Here is a 13,535-nt window from a genome sequence, read left to right as displayed (position 1 = left end):
TCGTTCTTTCCAACAGAAAGTAATCAATTACCAATTTTATTCTTCTATCATCTGAGCCATATCTTGTAATTTTCCCACTGTTTTTTTTCTGAAAAGATGTGTTACCTACAATCATTCCATTCTTTTCACAAAACTCAACGAGTTTCTCTCCTTCTGCATTCCTTTTCCCATATCCATATGATCCAATTACTTCTCCTTTTCTGTGTCTTTCATTTCCCACCTGTGCATCTACTGTAAGTCTCCCATGATAAACACTTCCATAGTAAATTTCTCCTTTTCTATATTCTCCAGGAATTCCTCAATATCCTCCTTATTTGTTCTCTGTCTGTGATGCATATACAGTACTTGAATGAAGTCCTTTACTTCATTCCTCATTCTCAGTGTAATTTTCATTATCCTGTGACTGATGTTCTCTACCATATCCATATACTTGTCCAGCTGTTTTGAAATTATCAGGCCCATTCCATTTTTAGCCTCTCTGCCACCACTCCACTATAGTGTATATCCTTTTCTCATTCCTTTCGCCTTCCATTTAACTTTGCTCAACCCCATAATTTCTATACCCTCTTTCTCCATAAAGTCTACCATTTCTTTTGCCTTTCCTCTCAGGGTCATAAGGTTGATTATACCCACCTTCATGATTTGGCTACTGGTCACAGTTCCCCCAGTGTCCAAGGAACTGCATGTCCCTTGAAGCAGGGTACACCTCACCCTTTTCTGAAGCAAGTATAGGCTATTATTACGGAGGGGTCATCACTCCCAGAGGCATTTTATACCTACTGCCAGGTATAACTACCCTCAAGAGTATAGACACCTTTTGCAACCGCTTCACTCAAGAACAGATTTTGCTGACAGGATAAAGTTCTTTCGTTTTATCTGCCGTTGGGACTGGGGTCCTCTTACCATCTAAACCATTGACCATGTTCTCCTTTCCGGTGACTTTGTGTGTTTGACTATAAGTGCCATAATGAAAATAAAAAATCCTTGTAATTGAGAAGGGCTCTAAAATTACAGTAATGTACTCCATTTATTTTCATCTGGTGAGAACAGTGGGATAGACTCAATGAGATTACAAAAGAAATTAAACGTCGGCAGCAGCGGTTGCAACTTGTATCAGCAGTTTACATTTTCACACTCACAATGCTTTGTGAATATGTTTCATATGACTTTGTAGCCCAATCTTGGCATGAAACTTACATCCATACAGATCACATAGAATGGCCGAGGAAGGGCAGGGCTGAGCTTGACTTCCATACTTGTCGTTTATCCTCTTCACGTTGTTTGCATTCCTCTTCATACACTGTAACTAATGTAGAAACAGTGTGGTGCCAAAGTGTATGATTCTCAGCAAACATACCCCAAGATTGAGTGTCACTTCCAGCTCTTTTCATAGTATGCCTTAGCTGATCCTTGAAATGCCTCAAAGGGGTTCTATGAAGTCTTGTGCCAGAGCAGAATTTACCATACAGGAGTTGGCGAGGAAGCCTGGTTTCACTCATGCGATGGACGTGCCCTATCCAGCTGAAATAGTGGTCAGTAATGGTAGCCTCAATGCTTATAGCATGCGCTTTCTCAAGAACTGCAAGATTGGTAACACAGTCCTGCCATTTGATGTTAGAGATGGATCTAAGTTTTTGCAGATGAAAGAGCTCTAGCTTTTTGATATCTTGATGGAAGCAATGTTGATATGACAATAACATGGTAAACCATGATCTTGGTATGCATTGATATGTCCTTATTCATGAATACAATAAGGTTGAAGGAATGTTGAAGGAATTCAAAACTGAGTCAGCAGTACAATATTTACATGGCTATCAAGCAAGGTGGAAAGTCATGTTTGAAGAATGGATACAGGAAGATTTCCCAGAAAAATTATCAAGGAACAAGATCCATCAGTTGCCCAATGAAATGTTGAGCTTTATGAGATCATAACAGGCCACTAGGTCTAATACATGAATGGATGATGATTATCTTCTAGTAAGTATCTTGGGAGCAAAAGATCTTTGATTAACTGATGTTGCCACTGCTATCGTTCTTAATAGTTCTCTACTTTTACTATAACATGGAGTGTCAACTAACACAATGAATAAATCTACTTCTGATTTGGATAATAGACCTGCTGGGCTTAGTGGCTCAGACGGTTGAGGCACTGCTGGCCTCTGACCTCAACTTGGCAGGTTTGATCCTGGCTCAGTCCGGTGGTATTCGAGGGTGCTCAAATACACCAGCCTCATGTCGGTATACTTACTAGCACATAAAAGAACTCATCATCATCATCATCATCATCATCATCAAGTTTCCACTCCAGTTTCCCGGGTGTGGTTTACGAGCGCTCTCCATTTTAGTCTATTCATGTACCACTGCTCCTTCAAGACTTCATCCCAGTTGATTCCTTTGGATGTGATATCTTCCTTCACTTGGTCCAGCCAGACCTCCTGCAGGACTAAATTCTGGCACCTCAGGGTCTCCGAAAACCGTAAAAGTAGTTAGTGGGACGTAAAGCAAATATTATTATTATTATTATTATTATTATTATTATTATTATTATTATTATTATTATTATTATTATTATTATTATTATTATTATTATTATTATTATTATTATTATTATTATTATTATTATTATTATTATAGATAAAAGAACTCATCATAATAATTAAGTTTCCACTCCAGTTTCCCGGGTGTGGTTTACGAGCGCTCTCCATTTTAGTCTATTCATGTACCACTGCTCCTTCAAGACTTCATCCCAGTTGATTCCTTTGGATGTGATATCTTCCTTCACTTGGTCCAGCCAGACCTCCTGTAGGACTAAATTCTGGCACCTCAGGGTCTCCGAAAACTGTAAAAGTAGTTAGTGGGACGTAAAGCAAATAATAATATTATTATTATTATTATTATTATTATTATTATTATTATTATTATTATTATTATTATGGAGTGGTGGCAGCAAAGATGGGAGGAAGATCCTCGAGGAAAATGGACTAAGGGGCTGATACCATGCCTAGCTGATTGGGTTGCCCGAGTTCATGGTGAGGTAAACTTTTACATTACACAACTATTGACGGGTCACGGATACTTCCGGAAATTTCTACATAGAGTAGGTAGAGCGAGCGACTCGGCGTGTATTTATTGCAATGATATAGACGATGTATTTCACACATTTTTCGTATGCTGTCATTGGTCAATTCAGAGAAGATGTTTATATACTGAGCAAGGAGAGTTGACGCCAGAAACTATTGTGCAGGCGATGCTACGAAACCAAGAATCTTGGGATCAGATAGCAGTATATATAGAAGGCATCCTGCATCAGAAAAAGAGAGATATGAATGCTCATGAACGGCAGTAAGGAGAAATAAGGAAGAAGAAACCTAAGAAATTAGCACGACACCGCCCTGAAGTAATGCGAGAGCGGTTCCGGGGTGGAGATATACTTCGTGGGAAAAGGGTGTGTGGGTTTTAGTGAGTAGGAATCTCACACGCTTGTGGAGTGCGGACCCTCACAAGTGTCTAATGAAAGATTTCCCACACTTCCCTCATAAAAAAATAAAAAATAAAAAAAAATATTTTAGATCTTTCTGGAAAATTTCCAGCATCCTTCTTATCCTACATTTCTCAAGCAGGGAAGAGTTTATTAGGGACAAGGTGAAGACGTAGACCTGAAAAGACTATTTTGATGAGAGACATCAAGCCTTTGAAGATTGCAGTGAGTGATAATAGAGTTTGCCCTTGTCCTTTTATGTTGATGTTTTTGTGGTTGCCTTTTTCTCTCTTTTGTGTTGCTTCCTCTACCTATTCTGATGTGTTTATTTAGTTGCACTTTTTTGTTCCATTTCTATTCCTGACCTATTATTTTGATTATCCTTCATGTTTGTTCCTATCCCCCTACCTAGCTTCCTGTCTTTAATATATACATGAGTTAATTTTTTAATAGCGGCAAACTACTTTTTATTTAGATACTTAGCATACTTACAACGTTAGGAGTTTTACAGGCCTTTGAACTAATCACCACCATTGTGTAGCACTCCTTCCCAGCAATGTGGAAGCCATTGGATCCCGTTGAAAGTGCCTGATCTCTGGAGATCGCGGACGGAGTGGTCGGTGGCCTGTGGAAGCGGACCCCTCGAAGTGATGCTTTCATTTTAGGGATGAGATTGTAGTAGCAGGGGCTGAGATCTGGAGAATAAGGAGGGCGGTAAAGCACTTCCCACCCCCAGCGATTGAACAAATCATTCACAGCTCCTGCTGCATGCGGCCTTGCATTGTCATGGAGAATGATGGGTGGGTTATTCATAAAGTGTCCTCATTTTCTTCTTAGAGCTGCTACCAGGTTTGTTTGCAAAAATGTACAGTAATACTCCGCATTAATGGTATGTCCTCAGGGATGGTGTTATAATACCATCCCATTCGTAGGCAATGATCAGCATGGCCTTCACATTGGTTCCGGTCGGTTGAACCGTTACTTTTAACAGTGACCTGTGATGACGCCACTCGTCTGATTTGTGTTTCAACTACGGTTCATAAGCTCTGACCCAGGTCTTGTCAGCAGTGATTATCCGCTGTAAGAAGGCCTCAGCTTCGCATTCATAGCGCTCCAAGAGCATACAAGCTGCATCATACCGCAACCATTTTTGATGCCAATATAAATGGTCCGTTATTGGACATTATAAATTTTCCAGCTAACTCATTCTTGGTTGCCAGCGTTTCGCCCTCATGTGCTAGGGTGGGCTCATCAGTTGGTACCTAGCACACCTACCAATACGCTGGCTAGTGCATACCGTGGAGGCCACTGCGTAGGCTAACTGGAGCCACCGGCAGTGCCAATGCACTAAGAGACTTTGTCTCATCAAAAATTGATGCCTGCTTGGCCATCAGATGATATAGATGTTGATTCCCATAGGGAATCTGAAATATCTGTCCTGAATGAGCAAATTTATAATACCAATATAAATGGTCCATTATTGGACATTATAAATTTTCCAGCTAACTCATTCTTGGTTGCCAGCGTTTCGCCCTCATGTGCTAGGGTGAGCTCATCAGTTGGTACCTAGCACACCTACCAATACGCTGGCTAGTGCATACCGTGGAGGCCACTGCGTAGGCTAACTGGAGCCACCGGCAGTGCCAATGCACTAAGAGACTTTGTCTCATCAAAAATTGATGCCTGCTTGGCCATCAGATGATATAGATGTTGATTCCCATAGGGAATCTGAAATATCTGTCCTGAATGAGCAAATTTATAATACCAATATAAATGGTCCGTTATTGGACATTATAAATTTTCCAGCTAACTCATTCTTGGTTGCCAGCGTTTCACCCTCATGTGCTAGGGTGGGCTCATCAGTTGGTACCTAGCACTCCTACCCTATGGGAATCAACATCTATATCATCTGATGGCCAAGCAGGCATCAATTTTTGATGAGACAAAGTCTCTTAGTGCATTGGCACTGCCGGTGGCTCCAGTTAGCCTACGCAGTGGCCTCCACGGTATGCACTAGCCAGCGTATTGGTAGGTGTGCTAGGTACCAACTGATGAGCCCACCCTAGCACATGAGGGCGAAACGCTGGCAACCAAGAATGAGTTAGCTGGAAAATTTATAATGTCCAATAACGGACCATTTATATTGGTATTATAAATTTGCTCATTCAGGACAGATATTTCAGATTCCCTATGGGAATCAACATCTATATCATCTGATGGCCAAGCAGGCATCAATTTTTGATGAGACAAAGTCTCTTAGTGCATTGGCACTGCCGGTGGCTCCAGTTAGCCTACGCAGTGGCCTCCACGGTATGCACTAGCCAGCGTATTGGTAGGTGTGCTAGGTACCAACTGATGAGCCCACCCTAGCACATGAGGGCGAAACGCTGGCAACCAAGAATGAGTTAGCTGGAAAATTTATAATGTCCAATAACGGACCATTTATATTGGTATTATAAATTTGCTCATTCAGGACAGATATTTCAGATTCCCTATGGGAATCAACATCTATATCACCATTTTTGATGTTCGGTCAAATCACGTGAAACCCATTTGGAGGCAATTTTCCGCATTCCCAGCCGCTTCTTCAGGATTTGCAGCGTAGTCAAAGGTGCCAGCCCTGTATCGTTGGCCAATTCACAAATTGTGGTGTTCCGATTCGCCAACACTAACGTGTTCACATTCTGCACATCTTCATCACTTACTGCAGGGTAACCAGGCCACAGCATGTATGTCACATTTTGTCGTCCGCCTTTGAAGGCCTTAACCGTCCATGCTATAGTACGGTAAGGTAATGCACTTTAACCGCAAGTCTCCTGCAATCCTTTGTAACACTGTCTTTCACTGCGACCTCTCGCGCATTCAACTTTGAACATGATAGATAATTCTTATGAGAAATGTATCCAGAATCAGTTATTATCCCACAGTTTTCATTTGACAATAAATTTATTCAATTGTAAAACATTGTGATTTTTTTAAAGATAAATGGTAATTTTTCCAGTTTTTCCCAGTAATATTTGGAGTATGTGGCACTTAACCTTTTAAGTGCGGAGTTACCAGTTGACTGTTTGGTACCTCAGTGCTGAGTTTTTACATTCGTATGTAAAAATATTTGTAGAAGCCTCAATTTTTTACTTATCAGTGGGGTGATTAGCTTAAAATGTTTATAAATGTTGTTTGTTTATAAATCTAAATGCAAATGGAAAATCCTACACTTATGTTCAATATTATTTTGAGAGAAAACAAAATTACACTTATGTGCCCATCTGTGCATTATCTTTATGCAAAGTAAAGAGCCAATAATAATATTATTTCCTCAAATCTCTAGGCAACTAATACATGTAACTTCTTAGAAGTATATAAGTTGATATTTTAAAATACTTTCCAAACCTGGAATGTAGTGATAGTTAAAAGTTTTCTACTGGTTGTTTGTGATGCCGATTTGTTCAACTATCTGCACCAACTCCACTGGTACAAAAGTTTCTAAAAGTCAACGATTTTCGGGTTGTCATCAAACATTACTTGGCCCTCAAAGCCTGTCACAGTTACCTGAAACTCTGGTGAAGAAAAGTAATCCATCCGCCACAAAATTAGTGATAAAATAGCTTTTGTACTCCCCGTGTTTTTCTTCTTTCATTTAGAAGGAGGCTCTGTTTCTCTCTCTCATACAATATTTTTGGCACTCCCTCTATCACTCTCACTTTCAAAATAGCTTAACAATTCATTAAAATGATTATCTCCATCATCACTTTCCGGTGTGGTTATAACTGAAAGATTCTGTGATCCAAAATAACATCGTTGCAAGAGCAAATAAATTGTTTCCGCCATGTTTGTTTTCATCACAGATGAACTCCACTGACGTCTACGAAAAGCTCTGTAAGTTACTTCCCAAAGCTATAATATCTGATCAGTTAGTTCTACATAATGCCCAACAGATGGCAGAACATGTCAGAGATCAAATTCGCACTCGAAAGTGAACCGGGAAACTCAAAAAAATTAAAATTCTCGCGCACCGTCTATAAACGTGCGTAGCACTGGTGGACCAGCTGCGTCAGCCCATCTATAGGCGGGCGTAGCACTCACCGGGTTAACTAAATTTTGGTTTTGGTCAGGTGTTATACACAAAGATCTTTAGACAGCATAACCATTTGAATTTGAACCTTGGTTACCTAGGTAAAATCAGTATCTGAGTCACTGGGCTATCATTGCCCACAAATGGCCTAAGTATATTTAATGAAAAAAAAGTTTTGAATTGTGTGGTTTTTTTAAACTTTCTGTATGAAGGAAAACATTATACAAATAAAATGACTCCAGAGATATACAGTACTGTAAATAATATTTCTTTAGTAACTAAGGCACTGAATATACTTTTAAGCTATGCACTCTGTCCTGAAAATCCTATATACTCTCAATGCTCAGGTAAGAAAGCTAACAGGAATAATATTTTGATAGATAACTCTAAAACAACATGAACCGGGTATATAAGTGTTAGAGGGTTGGTCATGCTAATAAATAATTTGAAAGAAATAATTCGATATCTTGCACCATTGTCATTTTATCAGCTGCTCAATTTAGCCAATCAGATTGCTTCCTGGGCAAATTCACATGGGCTTTGCGCATCAGTGGTGCAAAATCTTCATGTGGCTTAAGAACAGCTGGAGAGCCATGCCATGGAATGAGCATCAAACACACACACACCATTGGTTTCAGCCAGTGTCACCATAGCATAGGCCTACTTGCTTTGGCGCGATCCTGTCAGCTCGGAGGTCTGTATTCAAACCCATCTCTTGGCAAAGTTCCCTTCCTCGACTGGTACTCTCATGCTGGTCTTAAGTCACATACAGATTTAGCAACATCGCCTTGAAAAGCCCATTTGAATTCACCCGCGAAGTGATCCGATTGACTAAAAATGATAAAATGACAATGGTGCGAGATACTGAATTATTTCCTTCAAATTATTTACTAGCATGACCAATCCTTCAACACTCACATACCCGGTTCACATTGTTTCCGACCACTCTGTATATATAGGAAGCAGATGAAGGGCAGCAACTTACTGTGTAAGCATCCATTGATAGAGTATAGATAAAACTGAAAGACATGGGTGCAAAATTTTGGCTGCAGCCTTTGTCATTGGAGGATGGAATGATGGTGATAAGTTGTTGACAAGTAGATGCTGTTGTGTGGTAAAGGGAGAAGGGAAATAGACAAGAGAACAGAAAAGAGGAGCAGTTATTTAATGTTAAAGCCAGGTGTTTTCCATTTAATGTCCACCTTTGGAATCTTTAAGGATAAAAGGAGTGGAAAGAATGGAGATAGGAAGATCCATGTTATAGGTCTTGCAGGCACTGTGGTGTCAGCATATTTATTTGGCTAGATTGTTGGTGATCAAGGCAATGTAGAAGACTAGGCAGAGTCTGTCTGCGTTGAAGCTGGTAGATGATGTTGCATAAAGTGCACTCATGATGTCCTTGTATGAGTGATGCTGCTGGTGAAAGTGGTGCTGGGTATATGTAAATGGCAGGTATTACAGTGGTTGTGTTCACAATGGAAAGAGCCAGAAGGAGGGAGGGGTTGGTGTGATTCATAGTAAATGAGAATATTTCTGAGGTTTGGTGGGCACTTGAATGTGACTGAGGGGCTTTCAGGAAGAAAATCTTCGAGTGGGGGCAAGGATGAGAGAAGATTGAATGCTTATTTTAATGTGATTGATTTTGTGCAGACCAGGATGATCAAGGGTCTTATTCAGGTTGTCGCAGGAGGCAGGCTTTAAGGGTTGATCAATTTTGTTTACCCCAGATGAAAAGGCTGATTGATAAGAGGTAATTTTGTATGAAATGGGTGAAAACTGTTTTAATGGAGATACTGCTGATGGTTGGTGGGTTTAATGTAGGTACACAGGATGGCAGAATTGATATCTGGTATGATGCTGCTCTCCATCTATTTTTCTACAAATATCTATGTACATGTATTCTTAACATGCTCTTTTACTGTACTGTACTGTACTGTGGTATATATGTAGGCATATTTAAGTCTAGATAGAATAGGCAGATGGCTAGGGCAGGAGATTTTAAGGAGCAGAGTTTTACGAAGGTAATCCCAAAAGTAAGGTCTCCTATTTTTTTCATAAATATGGAGACTTGTTTATTTCTACAATGGTTTACATTATTTTACAGCTTGAACATTTAGCTATTTTTCTACATAATCACCATTTCGGTCGATGCATTTTTGTATGCCCATGTCATACCAGCTCGCCACGATGCTGTTCAGGAAGTTGTGAACCTCATCTTTCACCTCGTCGTCAGTGCTGAATCGCTTTCCAGCCAAATGTTCTTTCAACTTAAGGAACAAGTGATAGTCACTGGGCGCCAAGTCGGGACTATAGGGTGATGTTCCACTGAAACTGTTGCAGGAAAGCAACGATTTGCCGGGCGACGTGCGGGCGAGTGTTGTCATGGAGAATGTTTAAGCCCTTGCTCAACATTCCTCTTCTCCAGTTCTGAATTGCCCATCTGAGTTTTTTCAGGGTCTCACAGTACCTGTCAGTGTTAATTGTGGTCTCAGCGGGCATAAAGTCAACCAACAATACCCCTTTTCGATCCCAAAACACAGTTGTCATGACATTACCAGCAGACTGTGTTTGCTTGAATTTCCATGGCTTTGGCGAAGAGGGATGCTTCCACTGGCGTGATTGTTGCTTGGTCTCAGGTGTAAAGTGGAACGCCCAGGTTTTGTCACCCATGGCAATTGAATCCCAAAAGTTGTCCTGTTCAGCTGCAAAGCGTTGAAGAAATGCGCGGGAAGAATCAACTTGTTGCCACATGTGGTCTTCAGTCAGCATGCGTGGCACTCATCTTGTGCACACCTTTCGGTATTTCAACTTTTCTGTTAAAATTCTATGAGTGGTGCTTCAGGAAACCTCAGGAACCAAAGTGCAGAGATCATCCAGGGTGATCCACCGATCTTCACGCATGATTTGCTCAACCTTCACGACTGTCTCAACGGAAATTGACAGTCTCCCACTCCTTTGTTCATCGTGAAGTTCAGTCCGACCGGCTGCAAACTCTCTACACTACTTACGAATATTTTTGACATCCATGCATGACTCACCATACACTTCTGTCAATTGGCAATGGATTTCAATCGGTTCAGTACCTTTTGCGTTCAAAAACCTAATTACTGCGCGCACTTTGCACTTGGCGGTAACATCCAATGAGAGCTCCATTCTCAATATCAATCATCAATCATACTGATCTGCATTTAAGGCAGTCACCCAGGTGGTAGATTCCCTATCTGTTGCACCCTAGCCTTTTCCTAAATGATTTCAAAGAAATTGGAAATTTATTGAACATCTCCCTTGGTAAGTTATTCCAATCCCTAACTCCCCTTCCTATAAATGAATATTTGCCCCAGTTTGTCCTCTTGAATTCCAACTTTATCTTCATATTGTGATCTTTCCTACTTTTATAGACGCCATTCAAACCTATTCGTCTACTAATGTCATTCCACGCCATCTCTCTGCTGACAGCTCGGAACATACCACTTAGTCGAGCAGCTCTTCTTCTTTCTCTCAATTCTTCCCAACCCAAACATTGCAACATTTTTGTAACGCTACTCTTTTGTCGGAAATCACCCAGAACAAATCGAGCTGCTTTTCTTTGGATTTTTTCCAGTTCTTGAATCAGGTAAACCTGGTGAGGGTCCCATACACTGGAACCATACTCTAGTTGGGGTCTTACCAGAGACTTATATGCACTCTCCTTTACATCCTTACTACAACCCCTAAACACCCTCATAACCATGTGCAGAGATCTGTACCCTTTATTTACAATCCCATTTATGTGATTACCCCAGTGAAGATCTTTTCTTATATTAACACCTAGATACTTACAATGATCCCCAAAAGGAACTTTCACCCCATCAACGCAGTAATTAAAACTGAGAGGACTTTTCCTATTTGTGAAATTCACAACCTGACTTTTAGCCCCGTTTATCAACATACCATTGCCTGCTGTCCATCTCACAACATTTTCGAGGTCACGTTGCAGTTGCTCACAATCTTGTAACTTATTTATCACTCTATAGAGAATAACATCATCCGCAAAAAGCCTTACCTCCGATTCCACTCCTTTACTCATATCATTTATATATATAAGAAAACATAAAGGTCCGATAACACTGCCCTGAGGAACTCCCCTCTCAACTGTTACAGCGTCAGACAAAGCTTCACCTACTCTAACTCTCTGAGATCTATTTTCTAGAAATATAGCAACCCATTCAGTCACTCTTTTGTCTAGTCCAATTGCACTCATTTTTGCCAGTAGTCTCCCATGATCCACCCTATCAAATGCTTTAGACATGTCAATCGCGATACAGTCCATTTGACCTCCAGAATCCAAGATATCTGCTATATCTTGCTGGAATCCTACAAGTTGAGCTTCAGTGGAATAACCTTTCCTAAAACCGAATTGCCTTCTATCGAACCAGTTATTAATAGCTGCCAAGCAAGACTGAGCGCCTCAGCACAGCATGCGCGGGAAACACTCTTCACAATATTGTGACCAACAGCCACACGAACAGAGTTCTGTATTTGTAAAACTATAGGAGACCTTATTTTTGCGGTTCATTTTTTATCTGATATTAAACATGTTATTTACAACTCTCGATAGGATGATAGAAATTAAACTCTCAATAAAATGGATATGAATAATGTTGACAACAATCAGCTCAAATTTAATGAATGGTCTGACAACAGAAAGAGGATATGTTTTGTCTTAATAATAATGTCACATTGGCACAATGTGATCATTAGCACTTTTTTCGGCGTCGTGCCTTCTCATGTGATAACCTTAAAGAACTTACTAAAATGTGCTAGAAAACAACAAGAGCATTACAAACACAACTTAGAGTTTTTGAGTGATGGGGTAAAGCATATATTAAGAGCAATGAATAAAACATCCTCTTTAAATATACGGGATAGAAAGTTGCTTGAAAACCACATTCAAGAACTGTTTCTTAATTTAGAGATAGCATCACGAATTGTTTTGTCAACCACTGCAAATAACTGTTTGGCCGAGCGCTCTTTCTTAACCCTCCAAGTGGCAAATGCCTGATATCAGGCGTTTTATGCATTTGCCCAGTGGCAACGCCTGATATCAGGCATTTTGACAGGCTCTTTATCTTATTTTGGGAATCGGATTATTATTTATCGAAATGTGCTAATTACAAATCAATCGAAGGAGAAATGTTCAGTCATAATCATGAAATAGTTTGTATAATAGCATGTTGCACTAATCTAGTGTAAATCGTTGCCAAAGTAGCGTCAAAATCCAGCGGTCTTGTGCTAGCTGCTACATACTCAGCGGCCGGCCACAACGTATGTCTCAGCTGAGCCAGCTATATTTAGTCGCCAGTTTTCCTTCTGATATCAATCTGAAGTGTTGATATGCACTCATGTCAGCAATACTGAATCATTTCCTCACAGGAACAGTGAATAAATCTTCAAAGGGATGTCTCACATTGTTTTAGGTACAAAACTTGAACCTAGACAAACCGTTTACTTTAGGCAAGGTGACGTTCTACTGGTTACTTATGAAGAGAAGAAAACATGGAAACCAGTTTATTGTCTCACAACTGGGTGTCAAGCTGAGGACAATGTTGTAAGGAGTCAAAGGGTTGAAACCACTACTGATTCATAAGTACAATATATTCATGGAAGGTGTAAATAATAAAAATAAGTGCATTCACCATGCCACTTGTTCCATACTGACCAGAAAGTACTGGAAGCAAATTTTCACAAATCTTCTAGATATGACATTATTTGATGCATACATCCTGTATATAAAGAACACTGACAAGCTTTTAGCAAGATGAGACTTCATAGTCAGTATAGTTAGGGGATTACTAAATGAACAGTTCTCTATTCCAGTTGTGAGACCAACAAGCCATGCAGGAGGCCCCTCTCATTCTCTCCAAAAATTGCCACAGAATAATAATCGCCTATGTGTTGTGTGCTTGCAAGAAAAAGAAGTAGTCTACATTCTGATGCCCAGGATGT

The 13,535-nt window shown here is 40.2% G+C and overlaps 1 protein-coding gene across 1 annotated transcript in view; it reads right to left on the bottom strand.

The window, feature by feature from the left end:
* LOC136877961 (hemicentin-1-like) overlaps positions 1–13,535 on the bottom strand; it is a 153,463-nt gene that overhangs the window by 5,996 nt on the left and 133,932 nt on the right. The window lies entirely within an intron of this gene.

The sequence above is a fragment of the Anabrus simplex genome, chromosome 1, assembly GCF_040414725.1.
Source record: "Anabrus simplex isolate iqAnaSimp1 chromosome 1, ASM4041472v1, whole genome shotgun sequence".
NCBI classification, from domain to species: Eukaryota; Metazoa; Arthropoda; class Insecta; order Orthoptera; family Tettigoniidae; genus Anabrus; species Anabrus simplex.
This window is presented reverse-complemented; position numbering and strand designations above follow the sequence as displayed.